General features: G+C 36.9%; 1 pseudogene; it reads left to right on the top strand.

Moving 5' to 3' along the window:
• Window positions 1-12,900: 12,900 nt before the first annotated feature.
• On the top strand, window positions 12,901-15,129 carry LOC124982750 (protein tyrosine phosphatase domain-containing protein 1-like; annotated as a pseudogene).
• Window positions 15,130-15,486: the final 357 nt, after the last annotated feature.

Here is a 15,486-nt window from a genome sequence, read left to right on the forward strand (position 1 = left end):
AAATAATTTGACCTTTGATTTTTTTGTAATTGGCTTATTTCACTTAATATGATATTCTCCAACTCCATCCATTTACCTGTAAATGTCATAATTTTATTCTTCTTTATGGCTGAATAATATTCCATTGTGTATATGTACCACAGTTTCTTAATCCATTCATCTATTGAAGGGCATCAAGACTGGTTCCACAATCTAGATATTGTGAATTGGGCTGCTATAAACATTGATGTGGCTGTGTCACTGTAGTATGTTGATTTTAAGTCCTTTGGGCATAGGTCAAGGAGTGGGATAGCTGGTCACATGGTGGTTCCATTCCAAGTTTTCTAAGGAATCTCCATACTGCTTTCCATAGTGACTGTACCCCCGCCAGCAATGTATGATTGTACCTTTTCCCCCACATTCTTGCCAACACCTACTGTTGCTTGTATTCTTGATAATCACCATTCAAATTGGTGTGAGATGAAATCCTAGAGTAGTTTTAATTTGCATTTATCTTGTTACTAGAGATGTTGAACATTTTTTCATATATCTGTTGATTGCTTGCAGATCCTCTTCTGTGAAGTGTCTGCTCATTTCCTTAGCCCATTTATTGAACGGGTTATTTGTATTCTTGGTGTTAAGTTTTTTGAGTTCTTTATAGATTCTGGAGATTAGTGTCTATGAAGTGTGTGTGGCAAATATTTTCTCCCACTCTGTAGGCTCTCTCTTCACATTGTTGATTGTTTCTTTTGCTGAGAAAATCTTTTTAGTTTGAATCTATCCCAATTATTGATTCCTGCTTTTATTGCTTGTACTTTTGGAGTCATGTTAAGGAAGTTGATCCTAAGCCGATATGATGAAGATTTAGACATACTTTTTCTTCTGTTAGATGCAGGGTCTCTGGTCTAATTCCTAGGTCTTTGATCCATTTTGAATTGAGTTTTGTGCAGGGTGAGAAATAGAGGTTTAATTTCATTTTACTACATATGGATATCCAGTTTTCCCAGCTGAAGAGGCTATCTTTTCTCCATTTTAGGTTTTGGCACCTTTGTCTACTATAAGAAAACTGTATTTATGTGGGTTTGTTTGTGTGTCCTCTATTCTGTACCAAAATAGGTCTACCTGCCTATTTTGATGGTCAAACCATGCTGTTTTTGTTACTATTTCTCTGTAGTATAGTTGAAGTTCTGGTATTGTGATACCACCTGCTTTGCTCTTTCTGCTAAGGATTGCTTTAGCTATTCTGGGTCTCTTATTCTTCCAGGTAAATTTCATGATTTCTTTCTCTATTTCTACGAGGAATGTCATTGGGATTTTAATTGGAATTGCATTGACTCTGTATAGCACTTTTGGTAGTATGACCATTTTGACAATATTAATTCTTCCTATCCAAGAGCATGGCAATCTTTTCATCTTCTAAGGTTTTCTTTAATTTCTTTGTTTAGTGTTCTGTAGTTCTCATTGTAGAGATGTTTCACCTCTTTTGTTAGATTGATTCCCAAGTATTATTTTTTGTGTGAATTATGTTTTCCTAATTTCACTTTCAGAGGATTCATCACTTATGAATAAAAATGCATTAGAGTTATAAGTGTTGATTTTATATCCTGCTACTTTACTGAATTCATTTATGAGTTCTAGAAGTTTTCTGGTGGAATTTTTTTAGCTCCTCTAAATACAGACACATGTCAGTAGCAAATAGTGATAGTTTGAGCGCTTCTTTTCCTACTTCTATTCCTTGTATTTTTTTGGTCTGTCTAATTGCTCTGGCTATAGTTTCATTCTCTGGCTATAGTGTTGAAAGAGGGCATCCCTGCCTTGTTCTAGTAGGGGGAATGCTTTCAGTTTTTCTTCATTTAGAAGATGTTGGTCGTGGGCTTAGCATAGATAGTCTTTACAGTCTTGAGGTATGTTCCTATGTTCCTACTACCCCTATTTTTTCTAGTGTTTTGAACATAAAGGGGTATTGTATTTTATCAAGTGCTGTCTCAGCATCTATTGAAATAATCATGTGATTCTTAACTTTAAGTCTGTTGATGTGGTGAATTACATTTATAGATTTCTGAATGTTGAACCAACCTTGCATCCCTGGGATGAAACCCACTTGATCATGGTGCACTATCTTTTTAATATCTTTTTGTATGCAATTTACTAAAATTTTGTTAAGAATTTTTGCATCTATGTTCATTGGGAATGTTGGTCTAAAATTTTCTTTCCTCTATGTATGTTTGTCTGGTTTTGGTATCAGGGTGATATTAGCTTCATGGAATGAGTTTTGAAGGGTTCCCTCCTCTTCTATTTCATGGATTACTTTGAGGAGGAGTGCTGGAATGAGTTCTTCTTTGAAGGTCGTGTAGAACTTGGCTGAGAATCCATCTGGTCCTGGACTTTTCTGAGTTGGTAGGCTGTTGATGACTTCTTTTATTTCAATGCTTGAAACTGATCTATTTAAATTGTGTATGACCTCCAGATTCAGTTTGGGAGGATCATATGTCTCTAGAAACCCGTCAATGTCTTTGATATTTTCTATTTTGTTAGAGTTTAGATTTTCAAAGTAACTTCTCATTATGTTATGTATTTCAATGGTGTCTGTCATGATATTTCCTTTTTCATCCCAAATTTTAGTAATTTGAGTTTTCTCTCTCTTTCTTTTCACTAGTCTTGACAAGGGTTTATCAATGTTGTTTATTTTTTCAAAGAATCTAGTTTTTGTTTTGTCAAATTCTTGTATATTTTTGTTTCAATTTCATTGATTTCAGCTCTGATTTTAATTATTTTTAATTGTTAATTATTTATTTTTAATTGTCTTCTATTTTTTAATTCTTTACAATTTAAAAAAATTTTTTTAATTTTATTTTTTTGATTGTCTTCTACTATTTTTGGTGTTTATCTATTCTTCTTTTTCTAGGACTTTGAGCTGTAATGTTAGGTCAATTAATTGTTGACTTCTTCTTCTTTTCTTGAATGTGCTCCATGCAATGAATTTTCCTCTTAGTACTGCTTTCATAGTGTCCCAGAGATATCGATATGTTGTATCATTGTTCTTGTTTACCCCTAAGACTTTTTTTTTAATCTCCCCCTGATGTTTTCTGTTATCCATGCATCATTCAATAGTGTATTGTTTAGTTTTCAGGTGTTGAAGTAGTTTCTGTTTTTTTATTTTATTGTTGATTTCTAATTTCATTCCATTATGATCTGAGGGAATGCAAGGTAGAATCTTTCTCCTTTTCTATTTGCTAAGAGTAGCTTTGTGGCATAACATATGGCCTATTTTAGAGAAGGATCCATGTGCTACTGAGAAGACAGTGTATTTGCTTGTTGATGGATGGAATATTCTATATATGCCCGTTATGTTTAAATTATTGATTATATTGTTGAGTTCTATGGTTTCTTTGTTCAAGTTTTTTGGAAGATCTATCCAATGGTGAGAGAGGTGTGTTAAAGTCACCTAGTATTATTGTGTTGTGGTCTATTTGGTTCCTGGAAATGAGAAGGATTAGTTTAACATATATGGATGAGCCATTGTTTGGGGCATAAATATTTATGACTTATGTCTTGCTGACTTATGCTTCCCTTAAGCAGTATGAAATATCCTTTTTTATTCATTCTATTGTTGTGCCCAAAGGCTCGAGACCCCACAAGGACCACCAGAGACCACGATCAATGCAAGCAGCAAAGAGTCATTTATTAGCAAGTTCAAACCTGGTCCTCTGCGTCCTTAACCAGTGATGCTAAGAGAGGCCCCGAGCCCTTGTTAGCAGGGTTTTTATAATGAAAGGCAAACAGTTTTACAGTGTTCTTTTAATTGGTTAACATTTGAACAGCTAAACATTAGTCCTCCTCTGGTTGGGTCCAGCCAATCTATTTGATTCTCATTGGGTCCTGCCAGAACTGAACGGTCCTAGTGGAAGAAGGGAGGAGGGAAGGGGTGAACTATGCAGGAGATGAGTCGGGGCTAAGCCCCACTCCCGTCCTTGACGGATAAGGTCTCCAGGCAACCGCACATTCCTCGGACAAATATCTCTTAACAACCTTGGTAAGCACAGGGGCCCAGCAGTCCTGTTTGTCCTTGAGACAGTTAGCAGCACAGATACCACCCTGCTCTCCACACTATGTTTGGCTTGAAGTCTGCTTTCTCTTAAATGAGGATGGAAACCCCCATTTTTTTACTGAGTCCGTGTGCATGGTAGGTTTTTCCCAACCTTTCACCTTTAGTCTGTGGGCATCTTTTTCTGTGAGATGAGTCTCTTGGAGGCAGCATATTGTTGGGTCTTTCTTTTTAATCCAATCTGCCAGTCTGTATCTTTTGATTAAAGAGTTTAGTCCATTAATATTCAGGGTTATTGTTGAGATATTGTTTGTATTGCCTGTCATTTTGACTTTTTTTTGGCTTTTAACTTGACTTGATTTCTCCTTTAATTGGCTATTCCTTTGGGAAAGTTCCTTCCTTTGCTGACTTCCATTGTTGTTTTTCATTTCTTCCCCATGGAATATTTTGCTGACAATGTTCTGTAATGCATGCTTTCTATTTGTAAATTCTTTTACTTTTGTTTATCCTGGAGGATTTTATTTCATCATCAAATATGAAAGTAAGTTTTGCTGGGTATAAGATTCTTGGTTGGCATCCATTTTCTTTCAGGGCTTGAAATATGTTGTCCCAAGCCCTTCTTGCTTTTAGGGTCTGGGCTAAAAAATCTGGTGATATATGTATTGTTTACCCCTGAATGTATTCTGATTTTTTTCTCTCACAGCCTTTAAAATTCTGTCTTTAATTTGTATGTTAGGTATTTTCATTATAATGTGCCTCATTGTGAATCTGTTGTAAGTTTGTACATTTGGTGTCCTGTAAGCCTCTTGTAGTTGATTTTCCATTTCATTCATCAGATTTGGGAAATTTTCTGATATTATTTCATTGAATAGACAATTTAGTCCTTTGGTTTGTATCTCTGTGCCTTCCTCATCCCAATTATTCTTAAATTTGGTCTTTTCATGTTATCCCATAATTCTTGGAGGTTCTGTTCATGATTCCTTACCATCTTCTCTGTTTGGTCAACTTTGTTTTCAAGATTAAATATTTATTCTTCATTGTCTGAGGTTCTGTCTTCCAAGTGATCTAGCCTGTTGGTGATGCTTTCTATCGAGTTTTTAATTTTGTTTTATTGTTTCTTTCATTATAGTGATTTCTGTTTTTTACCCCCAGAATCTCTATCTGTTTATTGAAATGATCTTTTGCTTCCTGCATTTGCTTTTTAAACTGTGTTGGTGCAATCATTCATTACCTGCATTTGCTTTCTTATCTCATCATTTACCTCTGGGATCATTTTGATTATGTACATTCTGAACTCCCTTTCTGACATTTCTTCTGCCATGTTGTCACTGGGTTCTATTGATATAGCATCTAGGTTTGTTTGGGACACTTTCTTCCCTTGTTTTCTTATGTTGTGCGTGTATCTTTCCCTCTAGCAGTGTGAATCAAAGGTATTGCAGTTTCCCTCCTATAGACTTATAGTGTCCCTGCAGATTTCCAATACCTCACCTTGAGGTGAAACATCAATATCAGGAGCATATCATAGAAATAATATGTGTCCTTAACCCAAATATTCTCTATTAAGATGTTAACTATGTTGTCTCAATAAACAGAGATGATGAGTTCAAATTATTATCTACAGCAATGCAATAGTTTTGCCGTAAGAACCACAATTTGGTGAACAAAGAGGATGAGGAGGGGTGTAGGATATAATGTTCATGAGATAAGAAGTGAGTCTATAGAAGTATTATGTCGTAGGAATATTGAACATGGAATTAAAAGAAATAGGTTGTTAGCATGAGAAATGGTAGAAAGAGTATTCAAGGAAACAGATATATAAAAGGAAAATAGAGTGAGAAAAATATTAATAAAAGAAAAAATAGGAATATAGTAGGTATAATAGGAATAATCATAATAATACCACTAATTAAAAAATAATTCTGCATTAAAATTTTACTGTACTGTTCATATCTCCTATTTTTCAGTAGCCTGATATGTGAGTGGAACTTGATAATGAGGTGTCCTAAGAAGGGTGCTGTCCCTCTACCTCCAGGTTCAGAATAATCAATGCTTGTGGGCAAAGGCGACCCCCATGTTGATAGATGGTCAGTTGCAGTGTGGATGCTAGACCGCATGGGCCTGGGCTGGCGCTGTAAATTTGTGTGGTGGTCCTGATCTATTCATTCTTTTTTTTTTTTATATGAGGAAAGTGATTGACTTTTGTGCAGTAACCTTGCTGCACCCACTTATTAGTTCCAGAAAATTCTGTTGTGTTTATTCTTTTGGATTTCTTACACAGATAATCCTTTAATCTGTAAACAAGGCAATAAGGCTTCTTTCTTCCTCATCTGTATGTCGTTTATATTCCTTTCTTGTCTTTCTGCATCACCATGGACTTCCAGTATGATATTAAAAGGAGTAGTGATAGGGGAGATCATTGCCTTTTGGTGATCTTAGTGGGGAAGTTTTGATCTTCCAACCATTATGTGTTATTTTGTTGTAATTTTTTCATAGAACTTCTTTATTAAGTTGAGAAAATTCCTCCTGCATAAGTAGTTTTCTGTCTTTTAATTGTGAAAGGTGTTGATTTTGTCAAATGCTTTTCTGAATGTATTAACATAATCATGTGATTTTTCTTCTCTCCTTGGTGTGATGGATTACATTAATTGATTTTAGATTGTGGAACCAGGCTTATATACCTGGCATAAATCCTACGTCATCATGTTGCATTATTCTTTTAGTCTTCATTGAACTCTGTTTACTAATATTTTCTTGGTGATTTAAAATCTATATTCATGAGAAATATTGGTGTATAATTTTATTTCCCTGTAATTCTTTCTGTGTCTTTGGTCTTAGGGTAATGCTGGCTTTCTAGAGTGAGTTAGGTAGTTTTCCTTCTTACTTTATCTTTTGAATGAGAACTGTGAGAAGTAAGTATCTGTTTAAACCAGCTAGTCTGTGGCATTTAGTTATAACCCAAGTAGACAAAGTTTTTATTCCCCACTCATTCCTCACTCTTGTTACTTGGTGCTAAGTTCCTTGTGACAACAAATTTTTTTGCATGTGGACAAACTCTGAAATGTACCTGTGGTTGATCTTTGGTGACTGTTTTATGCCACTTCCTTTGTAGTTAGCAGACCTCTGATAGGTGTTAATGTTGGTTCCTAGAACAAAGACAGTCTCTTGCAACTATTCAAGAGGTAGAGAGGTTTTTCTTCAACATTCAACATTCAACAAGAGTAGTGAAATATTTGTGTGTGTGTGTGTGTGTGTGTGTGTGTGTGTGTGTGTATAAAAGAGAGAGACAGATATAGAGAGATAGATACTGGGGGGAGGGTACTGGGGATCAAACCTAAGGTCTTGGACATTCTCTGCAAGTGATCCACCACTGAGCTAAATCCCCAGCCTAAGAGCAACAAATATTTTTGAAGAAAGAGAAAGATTTATTTTGCTTCAGCTCCTTCCTTGGAAGCAATGATTTTTTTTTTTTTTTTGACTAGGGATAGAAGCCAGGGGGCTTAACCATTGAGCCACATCCCCAGCTCTTTTCATTTTTTCTTTTAAGATGGTGTCTCTCTAAGTTGCTGAGAATCTTGCTAAAGTTGCTGAGGCTGGCTTTGAAATTTGTCTGTAACCTGAGGTGAAAGGGTGGCTGACCTTCATTTTTACAAGGAGTTTGCTTCAGGGATTTACTTTTCTCTCTCAGCAGGTGTTGATCAGCTCTTGTACTCTGACATTGAGGTTCCCCATATTATCTCATGTGTTGCTCTAGTTTTTGTACTAAGCTCCCACTGGAAAGTCAGGAAGAAGATATTGTGTGAGGTACCCTTGTGTCTGCTACTTCAAGTATTCCAAACTGACAAAGCAGCCCACACTTTAACTTTAACAGTTAATTAGAAATTTATCTTATGTCCTATTTTTTGAGTGGATAATCTATGTTGGAGTCTGGGTTACTTGGATGACTTTTGGCTTCTGTTAGAAGAGAAAGCTGAAAAAAGAAAAGACATGATTTTGTAGTTCATTGATCTTCTCTTCATTGTTGAGACAGGAAAAACATTATTGGTGATTTTCCATACACTCAGCAGAGGTGGGAGTCTGGATGATTGTTATTTTCAAGTTTTTGTCTGTTTATGTCAGACTTCTTTCATCTGTAACTCTGTTTCTATTGTTTATTATCTCCCACTACTTTATTCTGTCTCTCACCTTTTCTAAACAGTTTTTATTGAATGCTAAACTTTTTCAAATAAGAAATTTTGTTCCTACTTGATATTATTTTTCTCTCTATTATTTTTAATACAGGAAGACAAATCTAATTAGAATAAGTCAATTTGAGTGGCAATTTTGTTAAGGCAAAGACTACATCTGGTTTACCTCTTTTTAGGGTTTAGCCCTCCTGAAATTTCAACTAAATCTGTAATTCAGGGGGACTCCTACACTTGGAAGATCAGGAATTCTAATATTAGTTTTCATAGCATCAGGGATCCACTGAGAGCTAAATGATATAGTTTTTATTTTCCCTTAATTTTAGTTATTTTTACATGTCCACTGTACTTAGCATTTAGATTTGTTGTCTCATTTTGGGTTTTGTGTATATGTGTGTGTGTATGTGACTTAGTTATGCTCATTTTTAATTACCTACTTTTTTTTTTTTTGGACCTGGAGATTGAACTCAGGGGCACTCGACCACTGAGCCACATCACCAACCCTATTTTGTATTTTATTTAGAGACAGGGTCTCACTGATTTGCTTAGTGCCTCCCTTGGGCTAAGTCTGGCTTTGAACTTGAGATCCTCCTGCCTCAGCCTCCCAAGCTGCTGGGAACACAGGCATGTGCCATTGTGCCTGGTTGAATTACCTAAATTCTTGATCATAGTTTTGATGTATTATTTCACAACAATTTGAACTTTAAATTTGATTTAGTTCACTGTAATGCCTTGGGTCATACTTTGCTCCTGTGTGTGATCCAGTTAATTTTAGGCTCCTTTAAATAATCCTTGTTTGGTTTGACACCAAGAATGCTTGTGTATTTCCCTATTTTTTCTGAATTAATCTTCTAGTGGACTATGGTTATCTTGTTGAGCTTATGGAACTACCAGCTTCACTTAAATGCTAGCAAACTCTCTATTGTTTTCCAGAGACTCCTAAATAGTCAAAATATTTTGGAAGTACTAATCCCTTATTTTATACATATACATATATGAAGATTTTCTTATTCCACAGGTTGCCTTTTTATTCTTTTCATTTTCGTCTATTGTTAATTTTGTTATGTAATAGCTTTTGGTTTGATATAGTCCCACTTGTCCTCATTCTCTGCTCCAAATAAAGTCAGTGTACACTCTGACAACTGTGGATCTTTCTGTTCTTATAGAACAAAACTCCAGAGCAAAACTTTCCACATCTCTGGAGCTGGGGTTAAAACCCACTTTATTTGGACTTAGATTCGTGCTCTGTAACTAGAGTCCTAAACTGATGTATTATCTCTTCTTCTCTATTGCTTTTCTTAGCATGGAACCTCAACCCTTGACCTAGCTGGGGAGAGTGAGAAATGGTGGTAGCCCTCTTGACATTAGAGAGGTACTGTAACACTAGATGAGAGTGTGGTAGAGAGGAGGTTTGTGTTCTTCACTGTACCCATCAACTTTCATTATACTGAAATGGGGGGTGATGAGTTATGATTCAAATACAGTAGACTTATCCTATCTTATATTTATTCAGATTTCTTGAACAAATATTCCTCTCTATTAAATGCCTGCTTTGGTTATATAAAATGTAATTTTCACCTGTTCAGATGTTTCTCTGGGGAGAATTACAGAATTTTCCCCATATTGATACTTTGGTGCATACTTTGGTCTTGGTTTATCTTATTTTTCCCTGCCTTGGAATCAAACGTCATTACAATTATGTTATAGGTATGCCAAAACCAAAATAAGTCAAATTTTTGAGTTGGCTCATTGTTGGTATTTAGTTAGTTCTAGATCCTCTCAAAGGAAAGAGTTAGAAAAATGAACACACAAAAATAAACTTATATGCACATATCATTTCTATTCTTTATCTGTGCACATACATGCTAGTACAAAAACAATCTTTATGTTTTCCTTTTGAAAGAGTACCATAATTACAATAACCGAATTAATTTCCTCATATCATGCTTTACATGATTATATACCTTCACATGAGGGACATCAGTATTCTAGTCTTAACTATGATGAAACCATTGTTCTCTCTACCTCAAAAAGATGTATGGACACACTGGAAAATAGCTTAAAGAATGTGAAGTCTAGTGATGTTCTATCATTCAATAAAGTGGTAAAAGTAATCATTTCTATGAATCTTTGATAAATCATGAATGCATGTTTTAATTTGCAGAACAATTACAAAAGCATAGTAAAATCTACAATTAAAAACTGGTAGTGGACATATGAGAACTATTAATATATTTGATTAATGGAAAGTGTAGCAAGACACAGGATTGAGAAAGTATATAACTAGCATGTAAAAGTTCTGGGATCATAGATATAAATGCATGTATATTGAGTGAATTGGGTTCTCTTGTGATGCAGAGTTGTATGACTTTCATATATGTTGGATATTAACTGTTTATCATATCCATAATTTGCAAATATTTTCTCCCATTCCACAGTTGCTTTTTAATTTTGTCAATATTTTTACATTTCTGTACTGAAACTTTTTATTTAATATAATTCTACTAGTTTACTTTGTTTTTGCTGTCTCTGCTTTTGGTGTCGGATCCAAAAATTAATTGCTAAAACCAATATCAAGTAGATTTTTCTTTATGTTTTCTTCCTGGAGTTTTAGATTCTTACTTTCCAATTTAATATTCATATGTGACATAAGACAAGGGTTTAAATTTATTCTTCTGCATGGATATGCCCAGTTTTTCCAATATAATTTATTGGAATTATTTTTCTTTCCCCATTGTGTATTTTTGGTGTTCTTATCAGACATTATCTGCCAACATTTAGGGAAATGAATGGATAAATGTGTAAATAATTGTGGGACACATATACAAAGGTTTGCTATTCATCCATAAAAAGAAGATATTTTCTCATTTGTGACAGCCTAGATGAACCTACAAAACATAATGATAAGTAAAACAGGGAAGGGGATAATTTGAGTTACACTGTTATGAAGTTCTTAGATTTTACTTAAAGTGGTAGAATATTAACTGTGGTAACAGTTCATATAACAATACCTAAAGGAACTAATGAAAACTGATGCCAAGAAGTTTAGTTCAAAAGACAGTAGAAAGATCAAAATGAAGTATTACATATATTCAATTAAACAGAAGAAGACAGAAAATGATGAAGGGGAAGCAAAAGTTAGTACAAACTGGGTTAATTTGAGATAATAAACCAACACTTACATTAGATGATAATGCTGACTCTCAGTATTAATACTGACCCCAGTTAATGAAAAGGGGTAACTGTAAAAATTATAGTCCTTAAGGTTAAAACATATTACTCCCACTTCAAGAGTGGTGAAAGTGACCTGCTGAATATTTCAAACCAAATCTTGGAGATCAAAGCCATGGAAGTAAAAGGCTAAGGAGAGAGATGCCAGTATTTAGAACCTTGCATCCTAAAGTCATCCAGGATCCAGGGAATGACGGAACCCTTCTAAAGACTGTGCAGATCTGGTAGGTCATCTGATGTCCTGATCAGGGTGATCATGAGGATCCTACACAACAGGAAGTCAGTCAGTGTACATTTTGCAAAGATGAGGATTATTGAAGCGGGAGATATCCTTGATGAATCCAAAGAAAGCCAGTTGTGGTCAGCAAGACCCTGACCCATCCTGGCAGACAGCACCACTAGTAGAGAAAAGATGAAGGAGCCAAAAGGCTTTTCACAAGTTCCCAAAAGGAACCTCTGAGGAATCTCAGAGGACCTTAGTAATAGGAACAAGGTCAATTTTTGACCAGTTTGTTCTTAACCACCTGTCAGGAAAGTATATCCAAAACACAGCTGTACATGGACTTTCAAAAGAAAGAATATAGTTTAAGAGTATATTCTTTTAATACAATATGAGATGCACACTTGGGTCAGCCCTACCAAAATAAGTAGAAAGGCTATAGAGAAAGAGGTCTGATGCATGAGTGTCTGATAATAACTATCAAGAGACTCTGCTAAAATCATGTTTCCCCTGAATTAATTTTAGTCTGATCATGATTTTTTTTTTAAATAAATCCAAATCCCGGGATGTGTAAAAGCAAATAAAAACATTAAAGCTTACTTGCTGACATTTTGGCTACAGCCATGATTAAGACTTCTGGTAAGTATATGTCTGCTCCTATTGCTCAACCCTTGTCCTTTTAATCTTCTAATAAAGTTTCTATCATCCAGATGACAAGAATTACATGTTAAGAGGATGGCAACACCGAAATTCCAGTCAGTCCCCCAACTGAGACCAGGGTTTCTCTGTCAGCTCATGGAGAGGCCAGAAAGGAGGAACTGAACACTGCCAAGAAGAAGGTGAGCAAGCTCACAGTGGATCCTCCCTGACAGCTGAAGCTTAAGATGACTGCACACCAACTGGCCCCTTGACTGTACTACTGAGAACCCTGACCTAGACATACCAGAAAAAAAGAACTGGAGAGTACAAGGGTCATTCCAGAGACATGTATAAAACACAGATTTGCAGGTGTGTGACCCACCAAGGAGGACGTTGTCTATGTGCTGGGCTGGACCCCACTGCCCACTCTGCACGGCAGGGAGCACAGGCGCTCTGCAAGGCCTGTGAGGTCTGGTGCCTGTGGACTGTCCTAGGTTGCTCTAAGGACAGCCCTGTCCATCTGCCTGAGCCTCTGAATCCTGGATGGCTAGCAAGACTGCAGGCTCAAATGGGCTCCGGATCCTGACAGCAAAGTGCTGACTAGCATGGCCTCAGGAGTCTTGCCTCCAAATGAACAACCATATTCCATGTTGGTGAACAATAGTGGGTAAGCTGAAAACACAAAAGGAAATTCAGAACATCCACCACCAAAGTACTCAAAAGTGGGAAAGCATTTATGGCATGTCATCCCTGAACACATGGAGTGCTCCATGGTGTGTGGTGGTAAAGCATGCAAGAGTGGAAGGTGAGTCTTCAGGAGCGAGCAAGAGCAAGTCATTAAGGGTGCTTTTCATCCTGGGTCACTGACAGTATGCTGGCCATTGTTTGCCCATTATCTGAACTCCCCCAAAAGTACCACATCATCGAGCAGTTCCTCAGTCATGGTCTAATAACAATACTCAACCTGCAGTGCCCTGGTAAGCATGCTAGCTGTGGGAACGCTCTGGAATAAGAAAGTGGTTTCATGTACCTTCCTGAAGCATTCATGGAGGTTGGCATTTATTTCTACAATTTTGGATGGAAGGATTATAGTGTAGCATCTCTTACCACCATCTTAGATATGGTGACAGTGATGATATTTGCTTACAGGAAGGAAAAGTAGCTATTCATTTTCATGCAGAGTTTAGCTGGACAAGTGTTTTAATAGCATGTTATTTAGTTTTTGCAACAAGAATGACTTCTGGCCAAGCAATTATATTTGAGTGGGCCAAGTGACCCAATTCCACACAAATCAGAGGGCAACTGCTGTGTGTATGGAAATTTACTCAGTTTCTGATTCCTCTCTGTAGTATTCTCTCTTGCCGTGATCCCAAAGCACAAGGACATAATTTGCCCAGTACCTAATTCACCAGTGTCATCTGCTTCATTGTTATGAGGCATGGCTTCTGAAACATGCCAAAAATCATCCATCTGGTCTGCAAATTTCTGCTGGGCTTGGCTGAAAACAGGCCAGTGGGGATGAAGGACATGTTGAAAGGAGCTGGACTCTCTGATGAAATCAAAAAGACCATGTCTGAGGTGATCTCAGTGCAGCTGGGTAAAGAGTTATTGAGGCACAACAGTGATGCCTCAGATCCATTTCACCCTACTGCAGTGGTGGCAGAGTTTTAGAATCAGGATGTGATTTTTTCCAGTGAGCAAGAGTTTGATCCCCTTTGGAAGAGGCATAATGTCAAGTGACTTATCTGAAGAGGCAATTCAGCTATGATGACTCAGATTTAAAGAGGGTCGAAGCTCTCCTGGATCTTTGAGAGACTCCATGGACTGTGTCTGTCCAGGACTTGATGGGCCACAACCTCCAGCAGTAGATGCCTATCAGACTTGCTTACATCTCACCATCTCCAGTCTACAGTGGCAGAAGAGGCATTGGTTCACACACATTTTCTTTAAGTGTGGTTTGGAAAGACCCAAGGATAATGAATCACCACTTTTCTGTAGGAGAGACATTCTAAAGGAAGTACAATGAAGTAGAACCTTCTCTGTGGATATTTCTGGTTCATGCAATCCTGGGGAATCAGTTACACCCAACTTTGCAAATGTATCAAGGATCTAAACTCTTCTCATCAGTAAGTGGCCCACTGTTGTGAACCACACAGTAGTTGGGGCCCAGGCTCTGTGGAGGAGGAGGGCAGGATTTGCTGCAGCCCTCCAGACTGTGGCTTTAGTCCTAAGATACAGTTCTCGGTTGGATGTGAAACCCAGAAGAGCAGAGGTCTATCTGAAGCAGTGCCACTTGCTGACTTGCCATCTGAATTGAGTGTTGAAGCGAGGAGAATATTGGCAGCCATAGGCCTGGCGAGTTTAAATGAGTTTGTAGAAAAGGAGGAAGTGAAAAGGAAGGTAGAAATGTGGCAGAAAGAACTAAATTCCCGAGATGGAGGGTGGGAAAGAATATGTAGGGAGAGAGATCCTTTCATCCTGTGTCGTTTGATGTGGTCTTGGTTGGAGCAACTAATGGAGCCTACAATCATCAAAGAGGATGTGGACACTTTGTTGACAGACAATTGGGTGCCACTGAAGTCCTGTTCTTATTAGAGAAGGGATAGCACCAGAGTATCCTTTCATTCTGGCATTGCTTAGTGAATCTGCAGACAATGCCCACGGAGGTGGAGGAAGCTTGCCTTGCCCACACCAGTAAGTCTTTCACTAAGGTGAACTTTAATTCTGAAAATGGACCAATAGTTTACAACACCCTGAAGAAAATATTTAAGCAGATTTTGGGGGGAAAAAAAAGAAAAATGGCAAAATACAGCCCCAAACCAGGCCTCTTGTGAAGCTGAGTTTCTCCGCATGATGAATATTTCAGACCTAAAAATCAGGATAACATTTCTGTCCATAAGTGAATAAGCTGAAATTTGTGGAGCTACTTTTTCTCAAAGCACTTTATTTTGAACGTTATTGGCTTGTGCTGAGAATGATCATTCTTATTTGGAGCAATTATGTATTTTATTTGTTATTTATTTATTTTTTAAATTTATTTTTATTATACACAAATGGGATACATACTTTTTCTCTGTTTGTACATGAAGTAAAGGCATATCATTTGTGTAGTCATACATTTACATAGGATAATAGTGTTTGCTTCATTCTGTTATTTTTCCTTCCCCCAACCCCTCCCACCCCTCTTTTCC

The sequence above is a fragment of the Sciurus carolinensis genome, chromosome 4, assembly GCF_902686445.1.
Source record: "Sciurus carolinensis chromosome 4, mSciCar1.2, whole genome shotgun sequence".
In the NCBI taxonomy this organism is placed as follows: Eukaryota; Metazoa; Chordata; class Mammalia; order Rodentia; family Sciuridae; genus Sciurus; species Sciurus carolinensis.